The sequence below is a fragment of the Pocillopora verrucosa genome, chromosome 11 (assembly GCF_036669915.1).
Source record: "Pocillopora verrucosa isolate sample1 chromosome 11, ASM3666991v2, whole genome shotgun sequence".
Taxonomy (NCBI): domain Eukaryota; kingdom Metazoa; phylum Cnidaria; class Anthozoa; order Scleractinia; family Pocilloporidae; genus Pocillopora; species Pocillopora verrucosa.
The window spans coordinates 14,575,637-14,589,776 of NC_089322.1; the positions used below are offsets into that span (position 1 = coordinate 14,575,637).

The 14,140-nt window shown below is 40.4% G+C and overlaps 1 pseudogene; it reads right to left on the reverse strand.

The window, feature by feature from the left end:
* Positions 1 to 5,464: 5,464 nt before the first annotated feature.
* Positions 5,465 to 8,985, reverse strand: LOC136284352 (uncharacterized; annotated as a pseudogene).
* Between the last annotated feature and the right edge of the window lie 5,155 nt (positions 8,986 to 14,140).

Consider the following 14,140-nt stretch of genomic DNA (forward strand, 5'->3'; position numbering starts at 1 on the left):
TCCCACTTGAACGGAAAAAAATTGAGAGGTCTTCTCCTCTCCTTTCGATATGTTATATTTCCTAGCCTAGCGGAAGGTCTTGCGTCAATTTTAAACAACAAAGATGAGAGAGGGAGAGAGTAAAAGAGGGAGAGGGGGAGTAAGAGGGGGAGGGGGAGGGGGAGGAGAGAAAGAGGGAGAGAGAGAGAGAGGAATGGAAGGTAGCATCATCACTGCCCTTTCTCGCGACTCCATAGCGATTATTTTCATCGAACGATCCTTAAAACCGCTGGCTACACAGACTGGATTTCTCAAGCAATTCTGAACTACATATCAGCATGAGACAATTTATTGGGATCCGAAGGAAAAGTAGTGCTCTGCTAGCTTCCATCGAGCTAAAGCGTTTTCATAAGTTAGATTCAGCGAGTGTACTACTTAAAAAAAAGGCTTTTGCATATTTGATGATACGTTTTTAAATTGAACATTTGATCTGAATTCCATGCTGTCACATTTTTTAGTGTTATTTCAACCAATAGTGGTGCCGTCTTCGTCGCATTAGAAGAGGGAATCATAATGAGTGACTCTTTTCATCATCGTGAAACGCACGAATTTCAGGTAATGTGGAATTTCAGGTAATGTTTCTAACAAGGTTGTTACACGCAACTTTTCATCATTTTCCCAGGCTGCTATTTCCTATTGGGCTTCCTATTGGGCTTGATTAAAGCGATTTTTTCCCCTTCACTGTCTGGAAGGAGACCAAAATTGCAAAGGTTCCAACCCAAACTGGGAAGGCAGTTTAGACAAGAAGATGAAGTTTGTCAACATTATTGCGAACCTCATCAATCACTGAACACCACGACAAACTGATCAAAAATGTCAATTTAATATAGACCGCCTGCAAAGTGCTTTTTATAGCGGGTCTTCTTGTTCCTTGAATAGAAATTATTATAAATTGGTCTGAAAAGACAAGTTTCCTCCGTATACGAGCAATGAAGTAACAGAGGAAAATGAGGGCTAGAAGCAAACTCTTATTGGCCCTGCTACAGATGCGGTGAAACACACACTTTTTGGTACAGGGGTGTGAACGTGTGAGAGGTCATGAGGATTCTGATACAAAAATTCTTACTGCAAGCACCCTTAGAGACCTCCCATATGCTCGCATGGCTCGCCGGCACGATTCACGATTCTATTCCTGTACTGTTTATCAGAACCTGCATGCTTAAATTACTTTCCATCACAGGCGGCCCAAGCTCCAGCTGTGAGATGATCATCTTGCGTAATAAGAGTCATAACAAAATTATAAGAGTTTGTATGGGAATAAACAAATCGTTTTAGAACCAAGGGTGCCAACTGACGGTGTGGTCCACGGCGAGGCTCAGTTTGCAAAGGAGGCAAGGTTACCAAGCTGGTTTTCAACGGTCGTGTGTCGTGATGGTATATACTTCGTGGCTGAATAATATTAATGTCATAACTTTCACGTATGAGTAACGATATGTCCTAGCTAATCTTATTCTACCGTGTTAACCCCTTCTACCCTAAGTTAACTATGTTCCATCATGTACCCCAAGTGAGCCATGTTCTACCACGTTCACCCACATCTACCCTTAGTTAACTATGTTCTACCACGTTAACCCCCATCTACCCTAAGTTAGCCATTTTTTACCACGTTAACCACCATCTACCCCAGGTTAGCCATGTTCTATCACGTTAACCACCATCTACTGCAAGTTAGCGATGTTCTACCATGTTAAATCCAATGGCAGCAGTCCGACAGCAAACTGTCTGATAACAACTTGGCAAGTGATTTTGTGAAAAATAGGAGCTTTGTGATTGGGTGAGATCAAAACCAAAACAAAGCAAATTTGGCCGAGAGATGCTGGAAACGAGAAGAAGCCGATTTTTTTTTTTTTTTTTGTGGCGGCCATGTTGTAATGCGGTAGTAAGCTGAAACAAAATTCGCTAATAAGGACTGGACGTAAGATACCATTAAAAATATTCGTTTATTTCAAACATTCAACATGCATGTCCTCGACATTCTCGCATTCTGGAAGAGTAAAGCGGATTCTTTCAAGCACAAATTCTTTGTAACGCTGTGGTCTATCCACCAAGAGCGTCACAGGAATAAAAGCTCCTCCGCCAGCCTGTTTGTATCTGGAGAACTTCTGGGTAGAGCTTGGCCTCGATGTTAGTGTCCGTTCCCCGTTGATTTCCCTATTTTGGGTTACAAGAAAACCAATTAAATAAGGTTGAACCAAATAACGCGCACTGATAACAATTGGGACGAGTGAGGTGTGAGATCGCGGAATCGGGACAATTTCATTTCTCTCCAGTATAGGTCGAGGAAAGACAATATCTTGTTTCTCTCCGATTTTTAAATAGACATTATCAATTTCAGTCCATCAAGCCTTTACGAAAAAGTAACAGTAAAGCAAGAAAACAGTAACTTACCCTTCAATTCCTGGTTATTTTGCCACATCGAAGCAAAGCATGCAGTTGTATGTTTAGAAAGTGCTGAACCGTGCCGATCTGCTACCCTTTGACATCCCCTAAAGTGTATGTCTTTCTCTGCGATTTGCTGAAAATCTGGACTTCTCGTAGAGCCTCTGGAATGCGTTCCATTTCTCGTGGAAAAAGCAAGCCAGTGCATGCGAGTCATACGTGTTGTCGTCTTCACTTTGAATAACAAGCGGTGTTCCACGTGGAGCTTTGATCTTGAAATTATGATACCTGGAATATAAACGCCAATAAACACATGAGTGGGATAAAATAAAATCAAGTAGTCACAATCTATATTAAGACGAATACACATGATCGAATTCAATGCAAGAGAATCATTCGAGGTATTTTGCGCGCTATTGATCGATTCGCGGGAGAATCTAGGTCTCAGAACACTACAAATTCGGTCCTACAGCTTTTAGTCAGCAATAATATGTCCTTTACAATTACCCAATGATTTGAACACCCCGTATAGAAAGTTTGTTTAGGTAATCACTGCAAAGTGTGAAAGCACGAGCGGTGTTTCTAAACGAGTTTCACAATTACAGACAAGTCCCTTGTGGTTTTAGACGAAAATTTCACTCTCATCAGTTCGTGTAGTTAAACTCCAACCTTTGTTTCCGGAATGCTGTAATAGAGACACTTCGGCAAGGCTTTCCACCAATGTGATTTCTTTATTTTCATCTTCATGCCGCTTTTATCGCACATTTCCCGGATACGATACCTGAAGATGTGAGAGCTCAGTGAACGAATACCTCTTTGTTTTATGTTTGCCCGAAGGAGAACTTACTCGCTGGATAATCACATTTATGTGTTAGATCCGTGGTTTCCTGAAATTATTTTTTAGTGTGCATTCGCCTTGGCTGAATGAATCTCTCTGATGTCAAGATCGACATTGATTCGAAATTTCATCCAGAGCTCCGATTTAAAAGATTCTTTGTTTGTAGCACTGACCCAGGTCCGTGGCAGATTTGTGCCACAAAGACGTCAAAGTGGCTCGAGATACTGAATGTGTTCATCCATGCTGTTGGCTTGATCTGAAATTCACAATGTAGGCTTATAAAGGTCCGATAAATAATTGTCCTTTTACTTTAAATTGGTCGGCCACAACGTATGGTTAAAATTTATGGTTTACACGATACTCCGATGGATCTGAACAAAGGAATCCGTCTGGTAGTTTGCACACTAACAGACTTTCAACATTCGTGCACTCGAGCAAAAACCTCGTGCACTCGATTGGAATTTTGACAAATTGGAAGCAAATTTATTCTAGTTTTTTAAAAGATTTTTTTTAGGAATCAAAAAAAATGTTGCATACCTGAAAACCTCAACTAAATAGAGGTTATTCCCCGATCGAGCCCTTCGCAACATGGACCTCCACCCGACTTTTCATCTGAATTTTTCCTTCTCGTCATCGCGACCACCATTAGTTCTTTGCTTGTTGTGTGTAATTGCTTGTCTTCTGTAATTTTACAAGGTTTCATGGGATATGGGTCGGGAACTAAGTCGCTAGGGCTCGAATAAAGTAATGAGTGAGTTTCCTCGATGTCCCACTACGACATCCATGTTTGTGACGTCATCAAGTATCCAGAAATGGTTATGGCCCGGACTGTCTAACGGTTTGGGGACCGCGATATCCAAATAAAGCCTCATCCAAAGGCTCTCAGCAAAGCTTAAGGGTAAAATTGGCATTCTTTAAGTTTATCTCAGCTCGCATAAAAAATAGAGGAAATGGAATGAAGTTGAACTCATGAGAAACGTAGAAATATCATTCAAGTTTTGTTCTCCCTTTAGCTGATAAGCCATCCCTTTCTTAATCGATTAACGAGTACAATGTAACGTCAGGTGTCACCTGTTTTTGCATCACATGTTTTTGCACCGGTATGGACCAGCTGCTCAGTTTATTTGACTATATACACAGATGAAAGCGAAGTGCTTATTTAATATTTAGTTAAATGAGATGAGATTATTTAACAATTGGCTCGATTTGTAAAGAAGAAAACGCAAAAGTAAACAAACGTAGGAATTTGTTTGGCAATCAGGAGCTTCTTGAATTGGTGATTATTTTCTTTATTGTCGTGACCTTATGTATGATTCAAGGGTAACACTGTAGAAATTAGACGCCAGTTACCCATACCCGGCTAAGAGTTGAAAAAATATGGGCATGCAACAGCTTATGCGCTTTCAGGTTTGAAAATAGTTTCGAATTAGTGATCCGTTTGGACTTCGTTTTAAACGCCTTTTTGATTTCAAAGCGTAACTGTTTTTACAATCGACAGAAATGACCTTTCTTAATTATATATATATATATATATATATATATATATATATATATATATATATATATATTTGTTCTTCCTTTTCAGTCTTTTCAGTCAATTTGCCACATTTACACACATAGAGGCTCGAGGAGAAGATGAATCCCTAGGCTTGGAAAGAAAGAAACTTGACTCATCGAGCAGCAGTTACTCTTTTATTTTCCTTGTGAAAATTGCTTTTGTTACATAACATAAAGCTGACCTTACTTGTTTTTACTTTTTTTATTTCTATTATCAATACTGTCTGAGATGCACCCCTCGTTTGAAAGCACTCCAACAGATTACAATTTTCCGGAGCACATGATAACAGGAAACTACATTTGATCAAGAGCACAATTAGGGGGGTGAAATACCTGACCAGTCCTACTTACACTTGTATTTATAGTTGTCAACTAATGAACTTGTTTTCCTTAGAGACCAGTCATCATTCATCGCCCCCCAAGGGAGGAGGGGGAGGTTTCGAATTATTTTTAAAGAACAATAGACCCTATTAGAAACCGTAACCTGCGTAGCCAGGCTCCTAAAGGAGGGAAGAGGGGAGGGGACAGTGGATGAAAGGAAAAAAGGAACACCCAGTTTTCTATAATTCTCACTTTATACTCTGTTATCGAGGACTTATCCCCCCCTCTTCGTTAATCAAATCCTTCTACCCCTCCCCCGCTCCCTTCCCCTCCAGTGGTAAATAAGGACTGGTCCTAAGAACAGAAAAGTGATAACCTTGATCTCAAAAGTAGGCGCTTTCCTAGTTTATGATTCCATTACATAAAAACTATGAAAAGTTTTGTTACGACTACTTGCTGCTCAGTGAAAGCTCAGACGAAAATTGCATATACATCAACGCAAACGGTGCCTCCATTGTCTGCCTCGCCAGCATTCATCAGATCCTCGCCATACCACACTCGTAACTCTTGGTTGTATTTCACGTGGGAGGAACTGAAAGAGGAGAGCACTAACTCTGAGGAAAATGAGTCATATCCAGGAACCTTGGACCATTTAGCACTCTTATTTGCGATGAACTCGTGTGGCGGCAAAAGAACTTGATCGCCTGAGGTTGTTATGACAACATTAATCTCGCCCCGTCTCCAGCCGTACGAGCCACAGCCCTAGTAAGACCAATAAGAGACATGTCGTGTATCACAGGACACGTACCCGTAGAGATGAACCAACTTCACAGAGGCCACCCTTTTAAAAGCAGTTTTAACATAGAATCTTCCAAACTGTCCGCTCTTTGCGCCAAAACACACTGGCGCGTTATTCTGCTTTTGCCATCTATCTGTAAAGTAAACAGAAATTTGTTTCTCATGTCAATAAAACATGTTTGTTATTCGAATAAAAAAACCAATCGTAGAAGTAACATTCAGGGAAGAAGATTACCGAATATCTATTCAACCCAACGAAGCTGCGAAAGCCCAATGCTAATAGAAGGAAAAGTTAATTCTTGAACCCAGTTCTTAGTTCTTGCAAATGCAAGTCAAAATTACGTATGAAAACGGTTTAATTCTTAACTAGGGAGACAAAAAAACGTACAGTCTAACCTTTCCTTATGGCCTATCTTCGTCCCAGGAAAATTATGATATATTTTCTTCGCAAAGCCCACTCCAATACACACATCTCTAATCGGATATGGAAGACTAAATTTCGGCCATAGAGAGCAAATACCGTAAAGATCCAATTTGATGCCCTCGTTCCAATTGTTTTTGTCAATGAGTGCCTCTAAACCGATTAGTACCCCTATACGGGATTTAAACCTATGACCCCTTGCGATACCGGTGCAGTGCTCTATCAACTGAGCTAACGAGCCAACTGGGAGCTGGTCACTGTTGGTTTATAAGTGATCAAATAATGAATGTGAATATATGAAAATTATATATATATGGCTAAGAAATGAATATGAAAGTCATATTCGTAGTGATGGACACAGAAATAAAAGCTTTTTTTGGTCATTGGCAAAAACAGGAAAAAAAATCAAATGCGTCAAAGTCCCGTGGTTCATGAGCTATCGAGTTAAACACTCGAAGAGAAATTCCATATCTACGCGCTCTATTTATCTTGATCGATCTTCTAATACCGTCCAAGGTTTTTGGTTTATACGGGTCTACCCTACATTGAAAGTGTCTCAGAGATTCTCGGTCGCTGCCTACAACAACAAGGCGTGCGCACCGTCTTTAAATCAGACAAGACGGTCAGATCACACTTCGATCATAGTGCAAACAGAGATCCCATCATGTTAGCGAAAAGGGACGGCGCTGTCTACAAAATCTCCCCATTACAGCTTCCTTTGTCCCGTAGAAATTCGAACGAATTTTTCTTCACAAAAACTCCTATTAATTGCGGACGGCTTTAGTGAGCACAACAGGCTTGAAATCTCAGCCCTAGAGAGTAAATGCGTAGAGTATAACAATGATGACTTCTCTAGTACAGTCGAGTGCTATGAGTCATATGAGTCTGCTGAAAACTGATTGGTCGGTTTTGCCGTGATATCATTCGCTGTGATTGAAAGTCGGTCCACCGGTATGGCTAATTCGTTCTGTATAAGCGGCTGGGAATATATGAAAGTCATATATTTGAACTGCGGATTAAGAAGTGGATATGAAAGCGATCTTCGCAGTTATGAATTCTACTTAAGCAGTAGTGAAAAGAAGGCCCGAAAAAGTGAGCTAACAAGCCAATTAGGAGCTGGTCACCGTGAAGTGGTGAATAAATGGCTGGGAATATATGAAAGTCATATATTTGAACATCGGATAAAGACTTGGATATGAAAGCGACCTTCGCAGTTATGAAGCAGTATTGACATCCCATATCGTTCTGTATAATTCGTTTGTTGTATCAAGGTCGTATATACGTCGTTAATATAGTACCGATAGTTGTTGACATGGTTTGAATCGCTGTTGTTTGTCAGCATCGAAATTTCAAGAGACCTCATTGCTAAGGAACGCCCCCTCTCGCCGACGATCAATACCACTTTGGCTCTGTGCTACATTCTCCGCGGCGCACAATTTTTCCTGACTTCTTCTATACACAGAACAACTACATGCAATTTATTTGAGAAATTGAGGAAGACTGAAAACTTCCCTTCCTAAACTTCTCAATAAGTTGTGACGAGAACACTGCGAACAAGAATTGACTAGAAAATGACGCATACCGACAGATTATTGGATCAGTTATCCCATAGTGGTGTATACAAGTGACGATTCTCATGAAATTCTGCGTCACCAAAAGGCCTTCTACGCTGCAAATTTCACCAACTAAGAGGAAAAGACAGGGACCAACCAAACAGCAGGAAAATCAGTTTAGAACATCAAGAGCACCGACAGTCAAACGTCCTGTTTTGGAGAGACCGGCTGGAATTTCAGCACAAAATTGTCTGAACGCGCGTGGTGAATGAGATCATTTTATCTATTCTGAATCTGCTTATATAACTGTTGTGACGCTAAATTGTCCTTGCTGTAACGGTAAATGTGTTCCCAAGCCCAACGGCATCAACCGCACGATTGACGAGCAAAGTCACGAACCATGCTTTGGACCAAGACTCGCGCCTGTGAATTCTTTCACACATATACTTCGGTGTGAGCTTGGGGTGAATGAGATAATTTTATCTATGTTGAATCGGCTTATCTAACTGTTGTGACGCTGAACTGTCCTCGCTGTAACGGTGGATGTGTTCCCATGCGCAACAGCATCGACCGTATGACCGACGGGCTGTAGAAACAGCTAGAAATCCTATTTAAGTATATTAATTAATCATATATACGGCTCATGCGAATCGGACTTGAATCGAGACTTAAAGAATTCCATACAGGAAACCACACAGCCGTGCAAAAACACGTACTGTGCGTAAACGACTGAAGCACTTCGTTTTAAAAGCACAGGGAAATGAATAAACTTACCTGCAGCACTTCTCTTCACGGCCAACAACCCAAGAATTGAAACGAACAGGAAAATGAAAATATATTTCATGTTAACTTCAAACAGAGCGACTGGTGTTCTATCCTCCGCCACGAGTCTGCAATAACTGTATCATGCATCGTGATCCTCTCATAGTATACCTACTTTCAAAGGGCATACCAATATATGGCGGTATGAAAGTCGTCCCACTTTTCAGGCCTGTGATTGGCTGAAAATATCTGATTGGAATCGCACTATTGAGATCAATGCTCACATCTTCACTCCAGAATTCTAGGGCGCCGTTATCCTTTGATGGCTGGATCGCGATAAGGAACCACTTGCGAATCTGAGAAACCAGTAGATTTGAAGAGATTATATAGAAGGCAATACGAGATTTGGTACTGCACTCCTTCGAACGTCAGGCATTAATTAACAATTGGTTCATGCCTTAGCATGCACTATTGAGTTATGTAGCACGTGGGAAGTTTGGAGAGCACTAAAGAAGCGAAAGAGTTGCCCGAGGCAGTAGCCGAGGCAGTAGCCGAGGCAGTAGCCGAGGCAGTAGCCGAGGGCACCTCTAGCTTCTTCGTTCGAAGGAGTGCAGTGCCAAATCTCGTATTACCCTCTACATAATCTCTTCAAATCTAGATCATGGATATTTACATTCATCTGTAAACCAGTTGGTAAGATAGGGTATTGGACGCACTAAAATCCCGAATGGAATTAGCCACAGTACACAAATATTCCATTTTTATTGAATTTCCCCAAGATGGGGCTTACAGGCTAGTCGAGATGCAACATTGCAGAAATAGCGTAGAATTGTTGCACGAAATGTTGAACTAGACTGTGAAAGAGCTTGTTGGGAAAAAAAAATAAAACCAGAAGCACGTGGGAAGCTTGGAGAGCACTCAAGAAGCTAGGGTTGCCCTCGGCTATTGTCTCGGGCAACTCTTACGCTTCTTTCGTGCTCTCCAAATTTCCCACGTGCTACATAACTCGATAGTGCACGCTAAAGCATGAACCAATTGTTAAGTAATGCCTGACGTTCGAAGGAGTGCAGTGTCAAAGCTTGTATTGCCCTCTACATAATCTCTTTAAATCCAGATCATGGATATTTACATTCATCTGTAAACCGGTTGGTCAAAAGATAGAGTATTGGACGCACTAAAATCCCGAATGGAATTAGCTACAATACACAAATATTCCATTTTTGCTGAATTCCTCAAGATGGGGCTTACACAAAAGTCGAGATGCAAAATTGCAGAAATAGCGTAGAATTATTGCACGAATTGTTGAACTAGACTGTGAAAGAGCTTGTCTGAAAAGAAAAACAAACCAGAAGTTTAAGCAAAGAAATATCTTGTTCCTGTTGGGAAAATGTCATATTTGTAGATTGGTTGCAGAGTTCAATACGGGATTTCTGTATTGCTCTCTCCTAAAATGAATCCCTGACTTAAATGGATGCAACAACGTAAGTGTTAAAATGCACCAAAAAAAGAAAGATGTAAACAAATTTATCTTGGTTTTTTCTTCACGATTAATGCAGGTAGCAATCCATTCCAAGAAAACGTAGCTTCATTTTCCAGACCTTTGAAAGTGTTTTGAGTACTGTGCATCCGTCAAAAACGAAACAATTGGCGTTGGTACGGGATTTTGCGATAAAAATGTAAACAGATCATTGCATGAACATGGTGCATTATCTGATCAGGGGGAGCACGGGATGTTTTGATAGTTTATTATTAATTGTAACAAAGCTAGCAGAGCCGCGCAATCAAATTCAGTATACGTAAACGTGCTCAAAATCCCGGTAGTGCACGCTGATGGCGTGAGCAAATCGCTTCGCCAGAAACTTTTTTTTTTCGCGCGAGCGGCCACTGTTAGCGCGGGGAAAAGTAATATATTTCGCGACAATAATGGATACAAACAGAGACTCGGCCCACCAGTCCCAAAACGAAGACAATTTCCGACCTTTTCCCTTGGGCTAGAGTTCTAAAATGAGGCAGAAAAAGAGAAAACCAACGGAAAAGGAGACTCGGCATCAGCGCCGTCACGATTCGCTTCACTCCTCAGGAGTGTCGAAACGTTGGGTCTATGAATTGTAACTTCTTCGGTCACATTCATTAAATCTGCAAACCAGAGTAGCATCAAACTATGTCTTCATGGCATTTGTTATTACATCGAGTCTATAACCGTGATAACTTACTTGTTTTAACCTTTCCTGCGTGTCCACTCCTAATGTATGTACCAGGATATATTGTTTGGAAGCGTTGACGTTTCCATGAACTGATGTGAAATTTTCTTTTCATATCAAACTCTTTCCCCAGCGCGATGAACATTTGTTTTTCTCGGTTCCAGGTGTACGCGACCATGCACATGCTCTCCGTTGCGAATTTTCAAAATGGCGGACAGGCTAAATAGTGAAATAAAAAAAGCAAAGTGATTTTGCAACAAATACTTAACATAAACCCCCGTTAGAAAGGCGAATCCGCGATAGAAAGATACAAAACTGTATGATATTGAGATCAGGGAGGTTGCCAAAATCAACAAAAGAGGTTGAAAATTCATTACGTTGGCTATAGCACATGCTTCGATGAATGGACACCCTTCAGGGCCGATAGAGGATCTGGATATTTTCCGTTTGTTCGCAGCGAAAAGCTGTTCATTCCCTCGGAAAATTCTCTAGAGGATAGAAAAGAATCGTTCCATGGCCAACTTGCTCGTGAAATAAAGAAAAAGCTTTGGTCTGGACAGCGAGAGGACCCTGATATAAACATAGGCCTTAATGTTGACCAAGATGTTTTCATGGAAGGTCTTGGGAGTGCTTTTCCCGGCGTTCTTCAAAGAGGGAAGATGGTTTACCAATTGGAGTCAAATAGGGTGCTTGATTCATATCTGGGGCTGAAGTGGGATGAAAGAATTTTAAATGTAGGTGAAGATTTTGCCTATGTAATTCCAGGAACTATTAAGTATTGGCTGGGACAAAGAAGTCCAATCATTGAATACAAGCTCATCGTTGTAGGTGTTATTAAACCCTTTCATAACCTGCTGCCTCCAGGAACTGAATCCTGTTTTTCTTCAGAAACAGTTGTTTGAGGGCATCAATCCCTCTGTGAATTGTGGATCTGAAGAAATCTTTAGAAGCTCTATTATTATATTTTTCCTAGCCTTGCTGTGTGTAATATGCTATGTTCTGATAAAGTGACAGGAACTCAGGAACATGATAACATAGTGCATGCATGTAGGGAGTGACATCTTTTGCTTGGTAAACTTTGAGAAAGTGCTCAAACCATGATTTGATATTTCTTTGCAGTTCAAGAATACCCTCTTCAGATGTAAAATCTAGCCTCAAATCACCAATTATGTCCATAAATTTAGCCCAGATCACTTGTATGTCTTTGTTTTGACTGCAAAGAGGGACAAGCATAGGTCGGAATGTTTATATTGTGTGTTTCCAGAAAATATCCATACCCCCACCACGGAGGGAATTGGAAATTCCAGAGGGGTGGGGGGGTCAAAGTCCCAGGAAATTCCAGAGGGGATGGGGGGTAAGAGGCGAAATTTTCGTCCAGAGGGTAGGAAGTCGATCGACTTTCTTCGTATGTCAATTGGGGCCTTTTACCTACTTTAGTGGGACGTTCTGAAGTTTATGTACCACACACAAGCATAATCCTCATTTTCCCTGCCTAAACCACATTACAGTGCTAAAAATTTCAAATATCCACGTAAAAAGTATTCAATTTTATAGGCGCAATTATTTGCACTTATCTCCTTTAAGTTTGACATTTCCATTCGAAGGTCTACTAGTCTGTCTCTCAGATTATCATATGTCTCTGTAGTTTTTATAACAGCAAGTATATAATTTCCCTTCTCACCCATTGCCACATCCTTTTCATGGAGAATAGTGAAAATGAAGTTGACAACTGTAAGCCCCTTTCCAATATTTCTACCATCACCACTAAGCTTGATCTTAATAGTTTCTCCATCATTGATTTCTCCATTCTTCTGAAGCCTAACAATGTGCTTTTGCAAGCTTTCTGCAAATCCTAACTGAACACCTTCAGCATCTCCTGGTGTTGGTTTCAAGTTCCATTCACTGTTTAGCTCATTAATTCGCTTCTTGATGGAATATATATAGGGGAGATCATTAGCCTTCAATGGCAATTTCATGCCAGGCCTCATTTGAAATCATGAATTTATCTTTGAGGTAAAGCCACATATTAATGTGATCAATGTCATCATTATTAAGGGCCTTTGGGTCAGACTCTGTAAATGGAAGCTCTCCCTCTCCAACAAGATTTCATAGTTTCATATTGATTAGTCTCAGTCTTGAGGACTTCAATTTTGGTTGCAACAAAATTGTACAGCCCAAGAAAGGAGAGTGTATTTGGCACTCCTCCTTCAGTTGGTTTTTAATTCTCTTTTGATGGTGCTTAGAATAGTCATTAAACTTCTTCTTAGCTGGGCCTCTACCTTTTTTCCCATTTGTAATCACTTTTTTAGCCAACTGAATAAATTTTTTATTGTAGAAGGCCCCTTTCTTCTCGGCTTTCTCGAGGGCTTCTCGGGCCTTTTTATCCACTCGCAATCGCTTTACCTTCTCCTGTACCAACGATTCTTCTAATTTTATTTTTTCTCCCCTCAACTGGCTGTTCTCATCTTTAAGCTGATGTACATCAACCTCGTTGTAATACACCTTAAATCGATACCGAGGGCCCGTTTCCAAATTGCTAAGAAGTGCATTTAATTGCCACGATTACTAGCTTTCTTGACAGCTTTCTGAAAACAGAATATTTTCTTTCTGAAGACTTCTGATATATGGCTATTGATTATTATACCTCGTATACCTGATTGCTCAAACACTTTGTTTACAATCATTGAAACGACCGACTCATGGTTTTCTCTGAAAACTTCTTTGCTTTGAAATAGTATAGATTAGTAAGCTGAAACGAAAAATTAATCAGGGAAGTTTACGAAAAATCCAGCGAACAAGCTTAAAAAAGGCATTTAGTTAGACTTTATACTGCGATGAACTTCACAAATCATACTTGTTTATCTCGTAAGTAAACAATGGCAGATTAATACCCGAAGTGCTTTCTGAGTTTCCCGATCCCTCTCTTACTGCTTTCACGCTCACCAAATAGGAAAAAATCAAAAGGAGGAAGATACAGCTGTTTTGAAACGCCATTTGACGAGGGTAAATCTGCTTTTTGTTCGACACTTTACATATCAAAACAAAGGAAATTTGTTCCTCTTTTTGATTCAGGCGGTACACTTTTAAATTGCGCTTGCGTAAAAAAGATATCGCCCGAGACGCTTTGCTCGGTTGTGTTTTGAACAAAAACGCCTTGTTAATTTCACGCAACCGCTCGGAGAAAAGGTTAAAATGACGAGGGAAAAACTTTACCTTCAAGTTAGAAAATTAGCGAAATAGAAAGCCACAATATTATAGTTTAATATTTCAG